Raw genomic sequence first — 19,567 nt, 5'->3', positions numbered from 1 at the left:
TTACTCAATACTAATTCTTTCTGAAGTATGCAGTCACAAACTAAAAATAACTTAATCTCTTTGTGTTTAAAAGTAAGTATAATTTTCCTGCATAACTAGCTACTTTTTCTTGTACTTGTGCCTAGGTTGACCTTTGAATGATATTACCAACAGAGGACAGCGCCAGTGTTGCCTTTCCAGGGTCTTCAAAAGCTATGTAAATTATGAATAATGCGTTAAATTAGCATACCTCCTTTGTGTAACATCTAACTGCTCCCCCCCCCCCCCGCTGTATTTTAGAAGGTGTGATTTTTGTGTATCTAGCTTCCATTTCATACCATCCCAGGCAGGAAAAGAGGGATGGAGTGAAAGGAAGATTAACTAGATGCAAAAGAAAAAGAAAGGGACAAGAAGAAAAAGAGCCTAGTTTTGTATGATATATAGTTAATGTAAGTTCAAAGAAGACCTGCTCCTATTGTAAGACAAGAGGTGTGGAACATCTTTACACTCCCTTATGCCTGAAGCATGTCTTCCTTCACTTGCTTTTAGTTGCAGTAACAGAGCAATTCTGGTGTTCATGTCTGCCAGGAAGCCACACCTGCTGACTTAGAAGTTCTGTTCCAATTTCAGATACAGTACTTGGGAAAAGATTGTCGTTACATAAGGAGGAAGAAGAAGGAAGAATTTGGCACTTGCTCAAGTATAATCTTTGTTCCCTTAAGAAATGTCCCAAAGATGAACTGTAACATTCAGAACAGGCTCTACAGCAGATATGGGAAACTTGTGGCCTCCTAGATGGTCTTAGATTCCAACTCACATTAGTTCTAAGCAGCAAGGTCGGGGATGGCAGGAACTGTGGTCCTGCAACATCTAGAAGGCCACAGATTCCCCATCCCTGCTAAGTGTAACTCAGATTTAAGCCTGCTCCCACAACACTCTTCATAATTCTAACTAAATTGCTAGTTGTTGGATCTAGTGCCATCCTCAGTATTGTATTTCAACCTCAACTCATACACTTGCTGTTGCATGTTCTGTGTTTCTTTTAAAAAAAAATTCACAAGGGCTAGAAAGACGGTTGAAAATGAAAAGTTAGAATAGGAATGGGAAGCATGTGGCCTTCCAGATGTTTTTGGAGTCCAGCTTCTGTCATCTCCAGCTCACTTAGCCAATGGTCATAGATGATGGGAATTGTAGTCCAACATCATCTGGAGGGACACAGTTTTCCCATTTCTGGGCTACAAACTTAACCAAATGATGTACTAGCCAGCTACTGAGTAGAACGCTTGGAACCCAATAATATCTGGAAGAGGGTGGTGCAATATGGCTTCCTCCCTATTTTGTCAGCATTGTAGGAGTAGTGATGGGAGAAAATATTTTTTTCTGTTTTTTATATTCCCTCCCTTTTTCTTCTCCCCAGAGAGTATTCCTCTTAGCAGGCTAGCATGAAGAAGCGAGCCTAAAAGGGGAGAAAATGGAATTAACTATCTACCAATAAACATGTCCAAGTTTATTTCATTATTATGGCTTTCATGTATGTTGGGGACCTTGGGATGGTTCACACAATTATAACCCCATAAGGATAATGGCGCACCAAGGGAATTATTAAGTATTAAAGCTCATGTTAAAATATCTGACACAGCCTAATCTTATACATGTTTATTTGGAAGTAAATCCCAGTTTCCATTAGGTTTTGTTTTCAAGCAAACCTGCAGAGTATTGTGGTCTCAGGCTGCAGTCCTATGCACATTTGCTCTCAAATAAATCCCATTAAACTTCACAGTAAATATGCATAAGATTAGGTTGCACATCTTATTAGATTGTTTTACGTAGATTCATAGCATTGCAGAGTTGTGTCATCTGTTCCAACCCCCTGCAATACTGGAATATCAACACGTGGTCCCCATCCAAATTGAAACCATCCCAGACCCTTCTTAGCTTTACAAATGTGCTAGCTGTTTTGTTGCTGCACCACAGAACACATCACCATAGGCAAGGGTTTCTAGAGAAAAGACTATCAACCACTTCTGAATTTTCAGAGATGGGCCAGTATGGCTTCATAGATCTTGGGCTCTGCATGCTGCATACACCCCTTAGCCTCTGCCAATGCCTGTATTCAATCATGTTTAGGTACAACCCTTGAGAAATTCCAGAAGGTGTTTAATTATGCTTATGCAGAGGAGGCAAACACCCTTTTGCTCCTTGTGTCTCTTTATTTGGAAGGATTTCATTAAAAAATCAACCTCAAAGCAGAGTTCTTCAGGTGGGCTTATAAAGGTTCCTTTCTCAACCGTGGTGTGCATGCGCTTGCATGCATGAACACATGCACATGTACACACATGCTTAGTTTTAGCAATAATTGAATTTTAGCTCAGGTTATTGTTATCTGAATACAGATAAAGCATCTGAAAAATGTTAATTAAAATGCCTGTCACCACTTCATCTCTGTACTATACAGATATTTGCCACACTTCACTTGGTTTGTGCACAGTCTCCCACACTTAAACGATAATAAGCATTCTTTTTTCTAAGGTAAAAAAACACCCTGAAATTTAGGAAAGATTTCAGCCGCAAACAATCATATTTGCTACCTTCCTCTGCTTGAAGATGACATTTCAGGGGCCTTGTATTCTTTCAGTGCTTTGTTTTAATGTTAAAGCAGCAGTCCTGTACTTGAAACATATACATAACCCTGTATATATGTAGAACTGCAGCCCAATTGCTCAAATTTTACCCTTCTTTTTGCATTCATGAAAGCTCTGTGAGATATCTTTGAGAATCTCATGTGTCATAACATGCCTCCCTGAGATAGGGTTGAAGAAAGCAGAGTAGCAATGCTGTCCTTTGAAAACTGGGAGAGTTAGCAACAAGGCATGAAAAGTATAGAGCATGAATACTTTATACAGCACAGAGACATCTTCCTGGATTCATGGTGATGAAAGCTCTCGTAAGCAGACCTAGTGGCTGGCTTTTTAAAGGATTGAAACACATTCTGGTAAATAACAGCATACTGAATAAGACTAGGAATGGGCATATCTGACAATTTTGATTTCTCTCAGTTTTTCATTTTTCCAGTCCTCAATTCTCCACATTTCCCCATATGTTTGTGATTTTTTGAAGTCCTCATGATAATTCACTAGCATTTTACTGCAAATTTCTCCCAATATACACCTTTTGCATGCACTTTCCCCCAACATCACAGAATCACAGACTTGGTAGAGCTGGAAGAGACCACAAAGGTCATCTAGTCCAACCCTCTGCAATACAGGAATCTTTCACCCAACATGCAAATTTCACAAATACATGCCTCTTTGTGCCCATTTACCCTAGCATATGAATTACACTGCAAATATGTGCAGCTTTTGAAGGATAGCTATGTTTTGGTTTGCATACTGCTTTGGAAAGTGCAAATTAGGTAGGTTCACCTTTAACAAAATCAAATTTCTCCTCCATCTCTAAGCAAGACCAATAAACTTGGGCTGTTAGGTCCAGATTTTGAGAAGCTCCTGTGTCTTTAACTGTTACATTGAAGGAAGAAAATTCACCATGCAACTTCTTTTATCATTGTAGTACTGTGGTGGGGAGAATCGCATCTTGTGAATTTTCACCTCTGCACAACTCCTAAAAGCAAACAAACAAACAAAAAAACCACTTTGGGATTTCATTTTCTTAAAGGACCCCTGACCATTAGGTCCAGTCGTGACTGCATCTGGGGTTGCGGCACTCATCTCGCTTTATTGGCCGAGGGAGCCGGCGTACAGCTTCCGGGTCATGTGGCCGGCATGACTAAGCTGCTTCTGGCGAACCAGAGCAGCGCACAGAAACGCCGTTTATTGTCTTAGGTGTACTTAAAATTGCATAGTCAACTGATGCAGGTTTCCTCAGATTGGTGAGGCAATGATGGGATAAGAGTTTCTGCCTATCAGGCTGCTGTGAAAGACTCTCATATGTCATGACAAAAAACTACAAAGGGGTGGATAAACTGTATCAGCAAAATAGTTCATTCCCCTACCCTAGTTTCCTCTTCACCATTTGACCATGGGTATTAAGCTTGCTGGTTGCAGCAAGGCAATCTGTACCACATAACAAGATGAAGCACTTGCTTTGAGCAGGAGACTGCCACATAATACCATTTTTTGGCCAGCCATCTCCACCTCTGTACAACTTTTAAAATAATGAACTCCAGTTAATTTAACATTGTGACAATATATGCAGTAGCTACAGGGTTATGTGGACTTCACTTCTACTAGGGCTTTCTTAAAGCACCCTCCTAATAATACTGGAAACTACGGTAGCTTGTTAAGGGTCCTGGGAATTGTAGTTCTTTGAGGGTTCCCAGGGTTCCTTTTTTGGGGTGGTGGTGCTTAAATGAATGTAGTGCACACAATCTCCTATTAACACCGTGGCGAGAGGGGATTCTGAAATGCCATGTTTTATGTTTCTGTCTGCTCCTATGATCTATGTTGGAATTTCTGTTTAGTACCTAGTACTGCCTCTCTCGTTTCTTAAAATGGTGAGATTTTATGCATCGCACACCCTAAATTTTAGTGCCCCTTTCTTTGAGGTTCTGTTCCTAATATTTCTTCAAAGGACTAGATTTACTATTGAATTGTTCTTATCAAACAATTACATATATAAAGGATAGGTTTGTGTGCGTGTGTAGTTGCTGTATATGAGCCTCAGTTAGTTAGGTGGAAAAAATTGAGTAAATTATATATTGAACTGCTAACTGGTGTGGAGGCCTTGCGGTTTCCATGGTAACTGGGCTGGAAATAGCTCCATGTGACATCAGAATGGCACAGGTATAGTCAGATCCAGCTTTTTCTACCACCCCCAGCTAGTGAGCGCAGTAGGTATAGATATCACACGTGATTAGCAAATAGTAATATGCTAAGAATTTCAATTAAAGTATGTAAATATTCAAACAACCTGGGGTGACTTCTTATCTCTTCTTAGTAAATTAGAAGAGTTCATCATATGCCTGAAAAATATATGAATTCTCTTGCAGGTAAGAATTAGAAAATATTCCCCTCCCAAACTCTCCATTCAAGCATCTGCATTTCCTATATATATCCATGTTTTTTAAGTTGCCGTAAAAGATCCTCCAGCTTCTATAGGCAAAAATAAAATTGAGATTGGGACAATAAACTGCACATTTAATTGTGTGATCTCCTTCGCATAGTGAAAAGTGACACACATTTTTTAAAAAATGGGGGGGGGGGTTAATACTATTTCTCCACCATATGCTGTAGATAAAGATGAGTTCTCTGTAAATTTATAATGTTTTTTGCTGGAAAATAATAATAATGAAATTCATCCTGGTTTTTCAGTTATTATATGAGTGTAAGCTCTGCTGTACTGTACTGAGGAAGTGGCAGTGAAAGGCTTGAAGCACTGAATTGATTGGTAAAAGATTAGTGATAAATGAATTTATTAATGTGAGCATTTTTACACTTTAATAGAAAGAGACAGGGTGTTGAATTTTTAACAGAGGTGTCTTTTAATCAAAATGTTAATTAGTCATTGACTTTAAATAGTTTTACAGAAACAAGCAGATCTATTTAAATAGTCTGACTGAAGTATAATAATAACAAAATTGCAAAGATTTTATTTGTATCCTGTCCTGGACCATGTTTTGAAGGGTACACATCCTGAAAACTAGCCCTTTTAACTGCATATGGACAAGAAAGACTCAGAAGTATGTAAGTATATTTCCATAGAGATAAGAAGGAGTGGGGTGATTAATTTTGAAACCCAGCTCCCCTTTCGTCTTTCCAGCCTTTTGTAGTTCAGTTCTTTCCAACCATCTATTTGTGGGTGAGAATATAGATATTCTGTATGCATCCTGCTAGATCAGTGGAAAAAGATTAAGGATTGTTTTCAAGAATTATTTTAGCTGGAATACCCAGGGCCTGTCCAAAATATTTTGCTGCCTGAGCCAGAACAGTCAATAGTGCACCTTATCGTCAAGGTGCGCAGTACCCTGAGCTGAACAAGTTATTTTGGTACCTGAGGCAGAAAATCCTACAAGAGCCTCTCTCTCGGAGTGAAAATGCAACAATAATAAATCAAATACCGTATTTTTCCATGTATAACATGCCCCCATGTATAAGACGACCCCTATTTTTTTGGACCACAACAAAAAAATTGGGGGGGGGGAATTGCCCAAAGTTGTTGGGCCTCTTTTGGAGGGCATCGCCGCGGCCACCAATCATTGTCTACACACACAATTGCCACCAAAAGCCCACCTGCACACTCGATGCAACCACACCAGATTGAATGCACGCCTCACTGCTGCTGTAAATAGCCCGCCCAATTTCTGCAGCCACAGCCAATCATCAGCAGGTCTTGCCGCAGCAACCATCACACACCCAATCACCGCTGCCAATCTCCTGCTGGCTGCTGCCACCAATCACCCGCCCCCCGCCCCTGCTATCCGTGTATAAGACAACCCACAATTTTTGCCTAGTACTTCTAATGAAAAAATATCATCTTATACACAGAAAAATACAGTAACTAAGTTTGTTGCTCTTTCATGATATCCAAAACCACCTGCCTCACTCCTGGAGATGCCTCACTCCTGTCTAATGGTTGGGCCAGCCATGGGAACACTTCTCCCTTTGTCCCGTGTGCCCTAGCTACAGAGTAGAAAGGAGGGAGGGAATGGCGCTTGCTGGCCCTACTGTAGAGAATTGGTTAATGTCACCAGCTTCTCCAGAGGCCTAATGGTCTGGAAAAAGCTGAAAGTGAGCTTTATGCAACTGAGAGGGACAGGAGATGATGAAAAGGATTATTATAGGCCTTGACTGTGACAGGAAATGAGCAGCTCCTTCTCCCAGACTCAGCTTTTCAACTTTCCTCTCAAGAGTCTTCACCTCCCATTTGGGTGAGAGATGTGGAGAGGCTGCACACACACCAGACACCTGAAGCACATCTCTTCCCTCAAAGAATCCTGGGAACTGTAGTTTACAGCTTCACAGGGCTACAGTTCCTGGTGCTCTAAGCAAACTGCGGTTCCCAGGATTCTTTGGGGGAAGTCTATCCTCAGGAAGTAAAAGAGAGTGAGAGCTGTCCCCAGGAGTAGTCAGTTCATAGCTACCACTTCTTTTTGGCAGTGATGGTCATGGGTTACTCATAGCAAGCACCTTTTACTCCAGAGGGCATTGGCAGACTTTGGGCTCTCAAATTTCAGTAGCACACTGTGTGACGCTAAAATTTGGTGCCCCCTGCCTCTCATGCTCCATTCCACAACACTGTTGTGGTGTCCCCCCCTGCAGTACAGCACCCAGTGCAGCCAAAGCCATTGCAGTTATTCTAAAACCATCTCTGCTCAGGGACACCCTTCTATCAAGAACTAGAAACATATCCCCCCCCCCACACCTCTGAAGTGAAAGCTGGGAATCTGGGGGTTGTGGTTCATATGGGGAGAAGGCAAGTACCCATCCCAGACCACAAATGTCCGGTTTTGCCAATATTTTGCTCTTTCCTTTTCCTTTTATTTTGAAATAGGCAGTCTGGAGCAGGTCAGAGGGGAAGGGAGCACAGTGGCAGCAGGCAGCTGATCAAATGCCTTCAACAGGGCAAGTGCTTATGGAAAATGCCTTATTTACCAAATTGTTTACAGCATTTCATACTTCACACTTATCACTGACTTGTTCTTGGAAATGCTAACACCTTCCAGCTCCCATTATTCTTATCATCTGCCTCCTGGCTGGCAGGGGTTTTGCAGTTGGGCAGCTAAAGGGGCAAAATGATAGGGAAAGGCAAAATGGGAGGTAACCATGAAGTACCAACTTGGAATGTAAATCAGATCAATCAGAGAGGCTTTCTTCCTATTCTTTGTGTCAGTCTTTTTGTTTTAAGCTGTGCTAGTCTGGAGACATTCCCAGTAAAGTTTCCCTGAGAATGTTTCCCAGAGAATGAGAATGACAGAAAAGCAGTTAGACACACAATAAATGAGGAATATGTTAAGGGTAGACAAGGATCAGAAAATGGTTTTGGAGAAATTGATTAATTGGAGCTATGAGAAAGGTGTGTGTGTGTGTGTGTGTGTGTGTGTGTGTGTGTTTTTGTGTGTGTGTGTGTGTGTGTGTGTGTGAGAGAGAGAGAGAGAGAGAGAGAGAGAGAGAGAGAGAGAGGAATTCTAGGATCAGATGACTCCCCTGGGAAAACCGCTCAGTAGGCCCTGGCCAAAATCCTTTGGAGGTTTCTTGCTCTCAACTGCTGCCGTTGCGGTTGTTTTTAAAGCCAGAGGGGGAGCAGCAGGCATGTCTCAGAAGTAATTAATCATGTATAGCGAAGAAGAGATTCTTCAGAGAGAGCACACCAGATTAGTTCTGCCTTTCCCCCTTTTGCAACTTTCCTTTCCCTCTCCCTCCTGCCCTGTTTTGATTGACTTGCTAGCTTTCCTGCTCCTTATTTTTGAATACTGGGGGGGGGGGGGTTAGGTATAGTAATTCATCCACTCAGGTGTTTCTCTTTTCTTACACAGATTTAAGCAGTATTTCTAGACTTTGGTGTTGAATACATGTGAGAAAAGCAGCTTGTGGAAGACGGCGGATAGAATGGTGGAGGGTTAGTGCAGCGTAGAGGTGAAGAGCATGAGCTGTGGTTTGGGTGTGCCCCTGATTCAAGTCTCAGCTTGCTATGATCTCTCTGGCAGAGAAGCCACAATCTCTCTCAGCCTATAATCTATATGCCAGCGTGTGGTTCTGCTGGGAGTTTGCTGCAGAAAGAGCTGACTGCAAGGCTGCTTCCCTGAGAGTGAATTGGGACCCTTGAGTGTACCAATTTGAATGCCCAGCCTCCCCACCCCAACCCCTTTTGAAGGACATGGTGGTGGAGTGTTCAAGCATTTGAAAGAAAACCCAAAAGGTTGTAATGAATAGGGGTTCTCTTACCAGAACCACTGCAGGTGCTCTGCTGCAGGTAAGTTCCCACCATGTAACAGTGAAGGCAAGAGGGAAGAGAGCTGCTTTGGTTGGTGAATACCAGGTGCTCTGCATCACCTGTTGTCACTGTTGGCCAAACGCTCATGATTCTTTCTTTACTTTTGCACAGGGCAGCAGAGTGGGCTCTATATTGGGTGAGTCAGTATTGTGTCCATGACTGCTAAGGGGAGAATGTGGAGCTAGGCTGGAGCACGGAAAATGGAACGGTACTTAGGTGATACCACAGTTACTCAACATTTCCTGCTGAGCACCAGTTGCAGCCGCTACACATTGCTGCCCCCCCTTCAATACCCCTCATCTCTCCACAGGCGACAAGGCAGTTATTTGACATTCACAGAGGCAAAGATGATTCCTCAGTGCCATGCAGATTACAACGCAGGCCCACAGCAACTGTAGCGACCAGTAGGAAGCTAGCCGTTCTGTGTGGGGTTGCCAACTTTGTGTTCGCTAGGGCTTTCAGAGTGCATGATGGGCAGTATTGTAAGTAACAGAGGAAGCTGTACCAAGTTGGAGGTGCTACCATGTAGACAGCTGGTTCTGTTGATCTTCTATTTCCATATAAGTGTTAAAGCCTCAGGTCAAGTTGAGCATTCATCCTGCTTGTATATCTGGACCTGGGGGGGGGGATGTCAAGTGATGGATATCTTGAGCCATCCCAGTACTTTGCAAAAAACTTTCTCTCCTCACATATACACTAGTACTGGTGTGTTAACTGCAGTGTGGTTAGCATTGTCTTCTCCTGGAAAGCTTCTCAATTCTATATTCTACTCTACTTGGTCATGGGGAATCTGAGCAGGGCAATACCTTCTAGTTTTGTGACATGCTTGTGCCTTGTATGCATACCCCCCAACATTTCTCCAATGAAAATAGGGACATCCTATTATTATTATTATTATTATTATTATTATTAATAATAATAATAATAGTAATAATAATAAACATCATAAACATAATAAAACATTAAACATTAAAAGTTCCTATACAAGACTGCCTTCACATGTCTTCTAATGGTTGCATAGTTATTTATCTCCTTGGCTTCAGGGCTGCATAACTCTATACCCTCCAACATTTTTCTGATGAAAACAGGGACGTCCTAAGGAGAAGCAGGTTCAAATCAGAAAGTTCAACCATAGTTTTATTGGATGACTATGGCCAAGACTGTTTGACTTCACCTTCATTCCAGTTGCTGTTGGTTGCTCTAGTAGTGTGAATTCCTTACGTTATTAGCTGAGAGTATCAGCCAAACCAAAAGATACTATGTTTTTAAAGTGGATAGTGTAATTTGTGAGTTTGGATCATGTTAGTTGGTAAATGTTTGACTGAACACTCAAAAGACCAATTTATAAATCTAGTAGGCTTCCAAACCTTGATATGTCTAAGGCCACGGAAAGATCCAAGGCCACTTTTTATAACCACTTCAGAAGTGGAAAAGCATTCAGGATGCCATTGCCCACCCTTTCATTTTTCATTTGGTACAGTGGTCTTGTGAGAGTGCATCCATGTAACAATTGCATGCTACCACATCCTTCACTACATTTGAAAATGAGCATATGTCAGGAAGTGGCAACGTTTAATCTTACCACATGGAATATGATCACTGTAAAAAAGACACACACACCCCCAATTACCTCAGTTGGTCCTTTAAGCAACTTCCTTATTTTGGCCTATTATGGTTGTGATTGGCAACACTATTGGTCACCCACGAATGCCTGGAATACTTGGCTACTGAGATTACTCTTTTACATTTCCCAGCATATGTGGAACTGTTTCCCAAATATGAATTTCCATGAAGGTATCACAAAGGTGTGGCATTCCCACAAGCAGTGTATTCGGGCATACAACTGTATGTGCACATAAAATATGTAAATAATCTGACTTTTGGCTGTAGTATATGTTTCTGTGGAAGCCTTCGGTGCTTATAAAGTTGTCATGCTTTTTAGCCCTTTCTTTCCTTGATTTATCGGAGCATTTGGTTTTAAAAAATGATATAAGCATTTGCATTTTATTGGTTAATCATAAGATTTTGATTCCTCCTTTTTGATGCTGACCTTTTTCATTTTTGATATAGTCATGTTTGGGGATGACTTCTAAGGCTGTGGCAAAGTGAATTTTCTGCGTTGCCTGAAGGCAACCTATGTCTGCTTGGAGTGGGAGGAGATGAGCAGGAGAGCACAGGTTTTGTTTTTTTAAAAACCCTCTGTACTCAAGAACTGCCACACAACCGGAGGCCATTATAACTCTGCATTCTTCGCAGTAAAATAAAATATAAAATAAAATAAAATAAAAGGTGGCATTTGCATTTCTTTTTTAGTATAAAGACAAATTCACAGTGCATTGTGACATTGGACTTAGAGCATGATATATTTGGTTGGGTTACAAAAAAACACTTGTTGGGCAAATAAGGAATAAAATATATAAATGCAGTTCTACTTTTCCTGGGGCCTCCTGTATTTCTTGAATATGTCTCAGGTTGGGGTTGTTGGGTTTTTGGTTTTTTTTTGGCCTTAGATATTTTCACATGTGAGGTGAAAAGTCAAAATATCATCTCTTTCTCACACCACTCCTGGCCCTTCTCCATCCATGCTTTGGATTACTTTTCATTTAAAAACAAACAAACCCAAATATATGGAGTTGGAAGGGGGGTGGAATGCCTCGAGGTAATGCTGGTCTTAGCCAGACTGTTCATATGCTGCCTCTGTGCAAGGCATGTGTTTATTATGAGACAAGAGCTGACCAGAAGCTATATACCTTTGCTGTTTAAGGTGCAGAGGAATAAAGGGATGTTTTGGCAGATACCAGCCCACCAGAGGCAGGACAGAAAGCAGTTCAATTTAAGGTGTGCTGTCCTTCTGGGAATGCTTAGTTTTGCTTGGGCAAAACTGAGCAGCAGTGTAATTTGAGCTTTTGACATAACACAGAATGTGGTAAGTATAACTACCAGTCTTCCTTTAATCTCGCCAGCTGACAAGTAGGAGACCTGCCTTGGTTGCTGAGGTAATAGAAGGGAGCAAAGCCCCTTTTATCCAAGCCCTGCCTTTACCTGTCCCACACCTGTCCTATATGTCAGGTATGGGGCACAGTGTGTGTGGCTTGGTTGAAACAACAACAACAATTTATTATTTATACCCCACCCATCTGGCTGGGTTTCCATGGGCCGATATGAGAGGCCTCATGGGACTAATTAGTCTTGGGGCCTGGAAGTTCCCCACCATTGCCCTACATGATCCTACTGCAATTTTTTGGACATGGATAGAAGCCTTTATTAAGGGTGCTTCCACAGAGGGGAGATGTTTTTAAAATGGCTTGTTCATATTTGGTTTTGTATGCGTGCACCACTGGCACACAACTGTAGTTTCATGCTAATGCTTTTTAAAAAACCGATATAGCTCTGTTTTCCATCCACACCAGGGGCTAGTCTTTAATGGGGTGTTTCTGTGCTATACATTCTTCCCCCTCACCTCAAAACCTGCCACTTCTCTCCACTACCTTTGCAACTCTGGGCAAGTGTGCGGTTTTCTGTTTCTGTGTATGCATATCTTTTTTTTCTGTCCAGAGTAAGTGCACAAGAGCTAATGTTTCCAGCCCTTAACCATCATGTTTCACAAGAGACACCACGGTAGCTTGTGCTTTTTGTTGGGCACGGGGAGGGGCAAACATTCCACCTTTTCTTTTAATGCAGAGGTCTTGCACAAGTCTGATCTTTAGTTAAAGGTCTAAAATTCTGGTTGAAGTGGTGTTACATAAGACCTCGCTATTAAAAATCATTAAAAAGTCCTGATGTATGTACTGTGATTACAGTTTCCAAGATAACACCCCCCCACCCGAGATCTTAATAGAATAGCTCTTCTGAATGGCATTGTTGAAATTCCAGTGTTCCTTCAGCATGCAGCAACTAGTCGAAATAGGCACACTCGAATAATTTGGGCCCCCAGAAACAAAATGGCTAGGTCATGTTTAAGCAAGGAAGAAATAGAAGTCAGGGTGTGGCAGTAGAGACCCACCACTAAAATGTCACTACATGTGACAAACCACTCACTCTCCTGCCACTCCCTCCCCACCCCCAACTTCAGTAAAATCCACTAAACGGGTAGTTTTTGCATAATGGATATCCCATAATAAGATGAAACCTGACTTTAATGTAAAAGAAAAAGTATGGGCTGGCAGCATCGATCCAACAATAAACCTCCATATGGAAGCACCCTATAGTGACTAGTTTTAGTTGTGTCCTCCTCTCCCCAGAGGATGCATCCCTGTTATACCCCTTTTTCCTATTAAAAACTGTTTTCTCAGATTAGTTAAGTACTGTATGTGCGTGCTTGTGTGTGGATGTGAAAGAGCAACAGTGCCAGTGTGATGCAGTGAAGAGTGTTGAACTTTTGGTACAGGGAAAGTGTTGAGTTCAAATCCTTTCTCATCAATTAAGCTCACTGGAAGGCCTCATGACAAGTTGCTTCAGCCTAACTTGGCACAGAGAGATAAGAGGATAAAATGAGAACCCCTTGTATGCTACCCAGAATTCCTTGAAATATCAATATGATACGTCATACCAATAGGATTCATAGCCAGAATATGATGTATCTGTGATTTTTTTTCTAAAAGGTAGCTTATATATGTAAACTAAATGTGGGAGGAATGCTTCTAGAAGACAGTTGAGAGTTACACCAGGTTTTGTATATAAACCCTGAACTCTAAAGTAGTCATTTTTGATACATCAGATTCATGAATTTGGCCTTGTGTGTGTTTGGGACTTAGAGGATAATATCTACTGCATAGCTGTGGAGCTTTTAATATAGGAAAATTGCCTGCATTCATTTGAGCTGCTCTAGTGAAAAAGAAGATTCCATCTTACTGCAGCTTGAATGAACCAGAAATTCTTCCCACCTCGGCAATAGGTTTGCCGCATAACCTTGATCAAGTCACTTCATCTTTTGCACCTCTGCTGTTTTCCCTCCATTTCATTTCCTGATTTGGGCAGCCTGAAATCCTTTAAGAGCCACCTGATGTCGATCTGTGTATAACCAACATCTAATCTTAAGCCTTTAAATATGGTTTCAACTAATTTGAGTTATTTAGCATTTGCAGCTTTGACTAATCAGTCAGACTGTTAATTCAGTAAAACATGTTTCCTATAGAATCTTATTATTAATGGAATATTCTTTGTGCAGAACTTTATTCCCTTTTAATTGGGAGTTTGCCCATTAGATCTTGGAGAGGCACTTGTATCTTTTAGGAATTGCTGCCATACAGTAGCAAGTTTCCTTTACACAGAGCTGTCTTTCCCATAGGGCCTCTCAGGGGCGCCCCAGCAAGTGGGGGAGCTGTGTGGCTTTGCCGGCGGCCTCCCCTTTCCCTGCACGCCTGCCAGCTGTGCCCCGCCAACCATAAGGCTGGCAGGCGGGCAGCTTCCCTCCCAAGCCTTCTCAGGAGGAGAGCTATCCCTGCAGAAGCTTAGGATGGAAGCTGCGCCCCGCCAACCATATGGCTTGGAGGAGGCTTGGGAGGGGCGCAACTTCACTCCCAAGCCTCTGCAGGGATTGCTCTCCCGCAGCGGCATGGGGGAGAGTTGCACGCCCCCCCCCCATGGTCGGCAGTGCACAGCTATGGCCACCCCAACACTATTTGTTGTAATTTGGGGGCACTGGGTGGATATCTGCACCCTGACGCCACATCTGCTAAAGACAGCCCTGCCTTTACACTCTTGGGGAGCTCCTGTCATGAACTCCAGGGTTTCCTTTCTTTATGCTTTATTGAGAAGAAAAGCATGGCAGGCAGGGAGATCATTCAGCAGGTGGCTTCCCCCCTGACTTCCATCTCTAGTACTTCAGCTGTCAGTGCCAGACCTAGACAGTTTGCTCTCTGAAGTGGAGCCATGGCACACACCCATCCTACTAGGGCCAAACTTCATTTGAAATGTTACTCTGTCAATACATGCCTTCACCTGTCTCCTTGATGTGCAAGTGGCTCATGTGACCCTGCTGCCTGGCAGGCTTAGGCCACTCTAGCCAAATGGGGGGGAAAGCAGCCATGATCTATCCATGCGTCCTACACTCACAGTCTCTTGAAAGGTTCCTCCAGACTAGGGATGTAAGGAGGCAGAGATTTCTGTCCTGTCGTGTGTTTACTGCAATCACCGCTGTTTCTGTAGTGTTACACTTTGGCTTCTGCTGAAACCTACGTTACTCATCTCACTATCTGCTGTGGCCAAAACAAATGTAATTAATTACATAATTAACCATGTCAGTGCATTTCAGCGGAAGGGAAGCATCAAGAACAATGTAGAAAAAAAGCATTTCTGTAACATTTGAGGATTGAGGGGGAAAAAACCGAATGCTGCTCATATTTCTTGCGTGATTTCTGTTCTTGACCTCAAACAGGCATGCGAGGTGCAGGAATTTCTGCTCCCGTTTCCATTTCCGATGGATTTCTCCAAAAAGCACCAGATTGCAGCAGATTGACTGGATATAGTTAAAGCATAGAGAGGCAGATTTCCCATGCTTTTCCAGTGATGTTTAATGTTTGGCAAGCAAATGTTCTCCTTTCTTGGATTAGGAAAGCATGTCTGCCCTGTATGTTAGATTGCTGGATTATCCCCGTGTCATGTGAAGAGCGTGCAGAAACCTTTAGCTTACAATAGCAGCACACCCATTCAGAGTTTGCCAAAATCCATTGTGAAGAGTCAGCAAAAAGGCTGCATGGCAGGCTTACTGTAAATCAAATTATAAAAGTATCTCTCTCTGCATTAGTCCAAGCAGACCACAACTCCTGACAGACTTTCTCAGTTCTCTCCCCCATACATACATTTTATCACCAACTTGTAATTAAACTCTTTTTGAGAGGGTATAAGACAAGGAGTCAAGTTTGCATTACTTTTTTGTTGAGCTAGAGGGAAATGTACTAATGGTGTAGAGAAATTGATTGCAGGAGGGGGAGGAAGAAACAGGGTGAGATTGGCAGGTGACTGCAAGCTTCAAAGAAATGACAGCGACGGCAGCTTCTCCCATCCCAATTGTATACTGCACTGCAGGTACTAAGCTAAGATGTGGGACATGGAAAAGGCTGATCAAGGTTGGTGCAAGGATGTGGGCAAAGGAAGGGTGCTGACTGAGGGCTGTTGCATGCTCCTGAAAAAGGTCCTGATGCTTTTGTGATGTAATGTTTGTTTGGATTTTCCAAAATATTGTTCATTCCTATAAACAATGAAGGACTGCTTTCCAAAACGTTACGATATACTACAATCACTGCAGCACCTTAAATGCTCTGCACAAAATCATTCTGTAGTTAATTGCCCAAGGTTGCATTCTAATGCATGTTTACCTGGAAGTAAAATTCACTGAAATATAGATTGAGTACACAGATTTAGGTATCAATTGTGATTCTTCTTCCATTGTTTGTATTTTTGAGGAGGGGCTTGAAAAGGGCCCTTCTCATTCTCCTTTTATTGTTATAAGGTTCCTTGACTGAAAATGCAGTTACTGTTGCAAATGAGATTGCACCATTTTTCTTCGCTTTCACAGACAATCCTTTAATACAATATATTAGTGTTCCTTCCTGCCCACCCCTTCTGTATATTTTATATTGTGTGGAGTTGGGAAAGAGGGATTTTGCAGACTTAATATGAATCTTCACTTGATGTATGCCTAATGAGTCTTTGTCACTATTACTAACTCATGCTTTGGAAATGAAGAATTGAGGATAAGAACTGCAGAGTGATAGTTATCTTTTTTTTAAAGGAAAAAAAATTACTGGTTGTGTTTGTTTACTTGATGGGTGGGGAATATCAGAAGATGCTTTATTTAGCCTAGTATTCCTTACTCGGACTGGCAGCAGCTCGCCAGGATCTCAGGCATGGGTCTTCTGTATAATCTACTACTTGACTCTTTTAGTGGGAGAGGCCTGTGATTCAACCTGGAACCAAATGCATGCATGGCACGTACTCTGTTATTGAGGGATGGTCCATCCCTTGAATATTTTGAAAGGAGAGAAATTTGAATCATAGAATTGTAGAATTGGAAGGAACATCTAGCTAAACCACCTGCAATGCAGGAATCTTTTGCCCAATGTGGGCTCAAACGCATGACCCTGAGATTAAGAGTCCCGTGCTCTACCAACTGAGCTACCAGTAACACAGCTACTCAGTCGCTTGCTAAATAATAACACTCTTTAAGGGCCCGTCTAGACGAGATGCAGGAGGTCCATTATGGCATCTCATAAGGGGATTTTTAAAAAAAGTTAAAAGCAGTCATGTGGGGAAGCCCAGCAGTGGCAGAACTTGAGGGCTCAAATTTTTGTGACATCCCTTCCACTCTACATCATAGTTGTGGCACCCCTGCAGTGCCCTCGAGGCACTGTGCCCAATGTGACCAAACCAGTCATGCTCGCCTAAATCTGCCTCTGAGCCCAAATTAGATTGGGGCCACAGCACTTTGAGAGAGCAATAAATGGCCTCTCAATGTTGATGTTTTACACGTTCTGCAGATGCCCATGCATTGTTGCAGGCAGGAAAAGGGTTAAGGCCTCCCTCCGCGCTGCAGTCCTGATGTGGTTCCCCCTTTTAATTTAACATCTAGTTGGACCCTAACTAGCACAATTCTAGTCATGGGATATGAGTTTCCTTGACTGAAAATTGGATATGGTCAGTTGCAATATGGCTGCAGAGTTGATGGAAGAGAGACACCGTCCCCACACACTGATGAGAGAAAGGAGGATTGCCTGGAGGTCACCCTCTCACCTCCAATAAAGAAAAACAGAAAGAGGAAGAACATCCTGGCTCCAGTCATTGGCCAGAGGATCAAGGTAAAAGTAAAGGACCCCTGGACTGCTTAGTCCAGTCAATTCGATTATGGGGTGCTGCTCTCATCTCCGCTTTCAGGCCAAGGGAGTCAGTGTTTTCCCGCAGACAGTTTTCCGGGTCATGTAGCCAGCATGTCTAAACTGCTTCTGGTACAACGGGACACCGTGACAAGTGCCAGAGCACACGGGAAACCACACAGGAACGCCATATACCTTCCTGCCACAATGGTACCTATTTATCTACTTGTGCTGGTATGCTTTCGAACTGCTAGGTTGGCAGAAGCTGGGAGCTCACCCCGTCAAGCAGATTCAAACTGCCAACCTTATGATTGGCAAGCCCAAGAGGCTCAGTGGTTTAGACCACAACATTCCCTGCGTCCCCTTGGTCAGAAGATCAACAGCTGCTGGAAGGCTGCTTCCCTCTCCCTTCCAAACAAATAAACGAGATACACTGTTGCTGCAGAGGTGAGGGAGAGATCATCTGGTCCCAGTCTTTGGCTAGAGGAAGAAAAAAACTTCTGGGAGGCTTCCCCATCTTCCTCTAGCAAGAATGCCAGTGAGTGGATGACCTTCAGCTTTTGTTTGTTTTTCTTTCTTTTAAAAGTGAAACTGTAAACATCTGTGATTACTTAAGTGCAGTTAAGAGTATTTCACAGAGAGCCAATCATGTTGCTTTCACTGGGGGTGGGGGGGGAAATATGTGTTGTATGATTCTTAGTTTAAACTTTCACATGTGTAAAACTTGGCACTAGGAAATGGAGGACATTTAAACTGTAGATATTGGCAGACTTGAACTTACTCAGTTGAGAAGAAAGGAACATGATTCCACTACCCTCTCTTTGCTTTCTCATTCCCTCCTGCATACCTTATTGGGGGAGCGGGTGCTTCTGTAGTCCCTGAATCTGATATTGATTTGCTGTCAGGCCTTGGGAAAGATCCTGAAGTTTAATTTTGCCTTGTATCTTGCCCTGTGACAAGTCTGGTGCTAGAGAGGCACTAGGAAGGAAAACTTGCTTTACTTTGCAGTGAAAGGAATTATTTGCTCTGGTGCCCTGAGACAAACCATGGTTAACCACTATGCTTTGTATTTTCACTGCTGCTAATTCTTCCTCAAGGACTCCTCTCCACTCCTCTTCTTGTTAATAATCTCCCAATGCCCAGAAGCAAGCCTTTAGAAAATACATGTGTAAGAAAGGGAAGCTAGGGAATGCAATTAATATTCCTGTAATGTAACATCAGCAGCATGCACACACTGAGTAGAATATTAGAGCTATTAGTGATGAGAGTGCATGCAATATCTAGGTGGAGAATACAGTATGATTAATATGCCTCTAAGCAGCAGCCTCTCAGCTTGGGGAATTCTGTAGCATAGCCAAAACATTTCTTTCCTTTTCTTTTTCTTCTTAAATTACCTTTCTATACCAACAAAACCACTATATGTAAAAAGGCATTCATTTGCTTTTGTGCTGTCTTGTGGAATTTGTGCTAGACCTATAATGAGCATTCCAACTCCTTTAACATCTTGCATAAGAATAACAAAGTTATTTTGTTAGCCTGGATAGATTCCGGGTGGGTTAATATTGCAAGCCTAACACCCAGCCTGGAGATGGTTTGGATGGAGCGGAAGTGCCCCTCTGTACCAGTCCTCCTTGTATGTTCGCAGATAGCTCCATGGGCACAAATTTTCCACCAGCAATATTTCTGCTACTGGTAGGCTGTGAAATGGGACAGAGGTGACCTAGGATCTGCTGCATAGAAAGCTCTTCCATTTTCCCCTAAGAGGCCCAGGATTTGGCCCATCAACTACGCCATTGTTTCTTCCTTGAAAACCAATGGGGGATTAACCTCCT

General features: G+C 42.5%; 1 protein-coding gene across 10 annotated transcripts in view; it reads left to right on the top strand.

The window, feature by feature from the left end:
- TCF20 (transcription factor 20) overlaps positions 1-19,567 on the top strand; it is a 187,843-nt gene that overhangs the window by 69,012 nt on the left and 99,264 nt on the right. For 6 of the 10 annotated variants that reach the window (XM_081209469.1, XM_081209463.1, XM_081209459.1 and 3 more), the window contains one exon: positions 126-196. The exons of 3 other annotated variants lie outside the window; for them this stretch is intronic. The gene's annotated coding sequence lies outside the window, so the exon portion shown is untranslated. Of the gene's footprint in view, positions 1-125; positions 197-5,611; positions 5,679-19,567 lie in introns of those variants that run through there. One more of the 10 variants, XM_081209465.1, reaches the window with a different exon arrangement.

Source organism: Podarcis bocagei (genome assembly GCF_964188305.1).
Source record: "Podarcis bocagei genome assembly, chromosome: 10".
NCBI classification, from domain to species: Eukaryota; Metazoa; Chordata; class Lepidosauria; order Squamata; family Lacertidae; genus Podarcis; species Podarcis bocagei.
The sequence above is the reverse complement of the archived record's forward strand: the minus strand, read 5'-3'. Positions and strand labels throughout refer to the sequence as shown.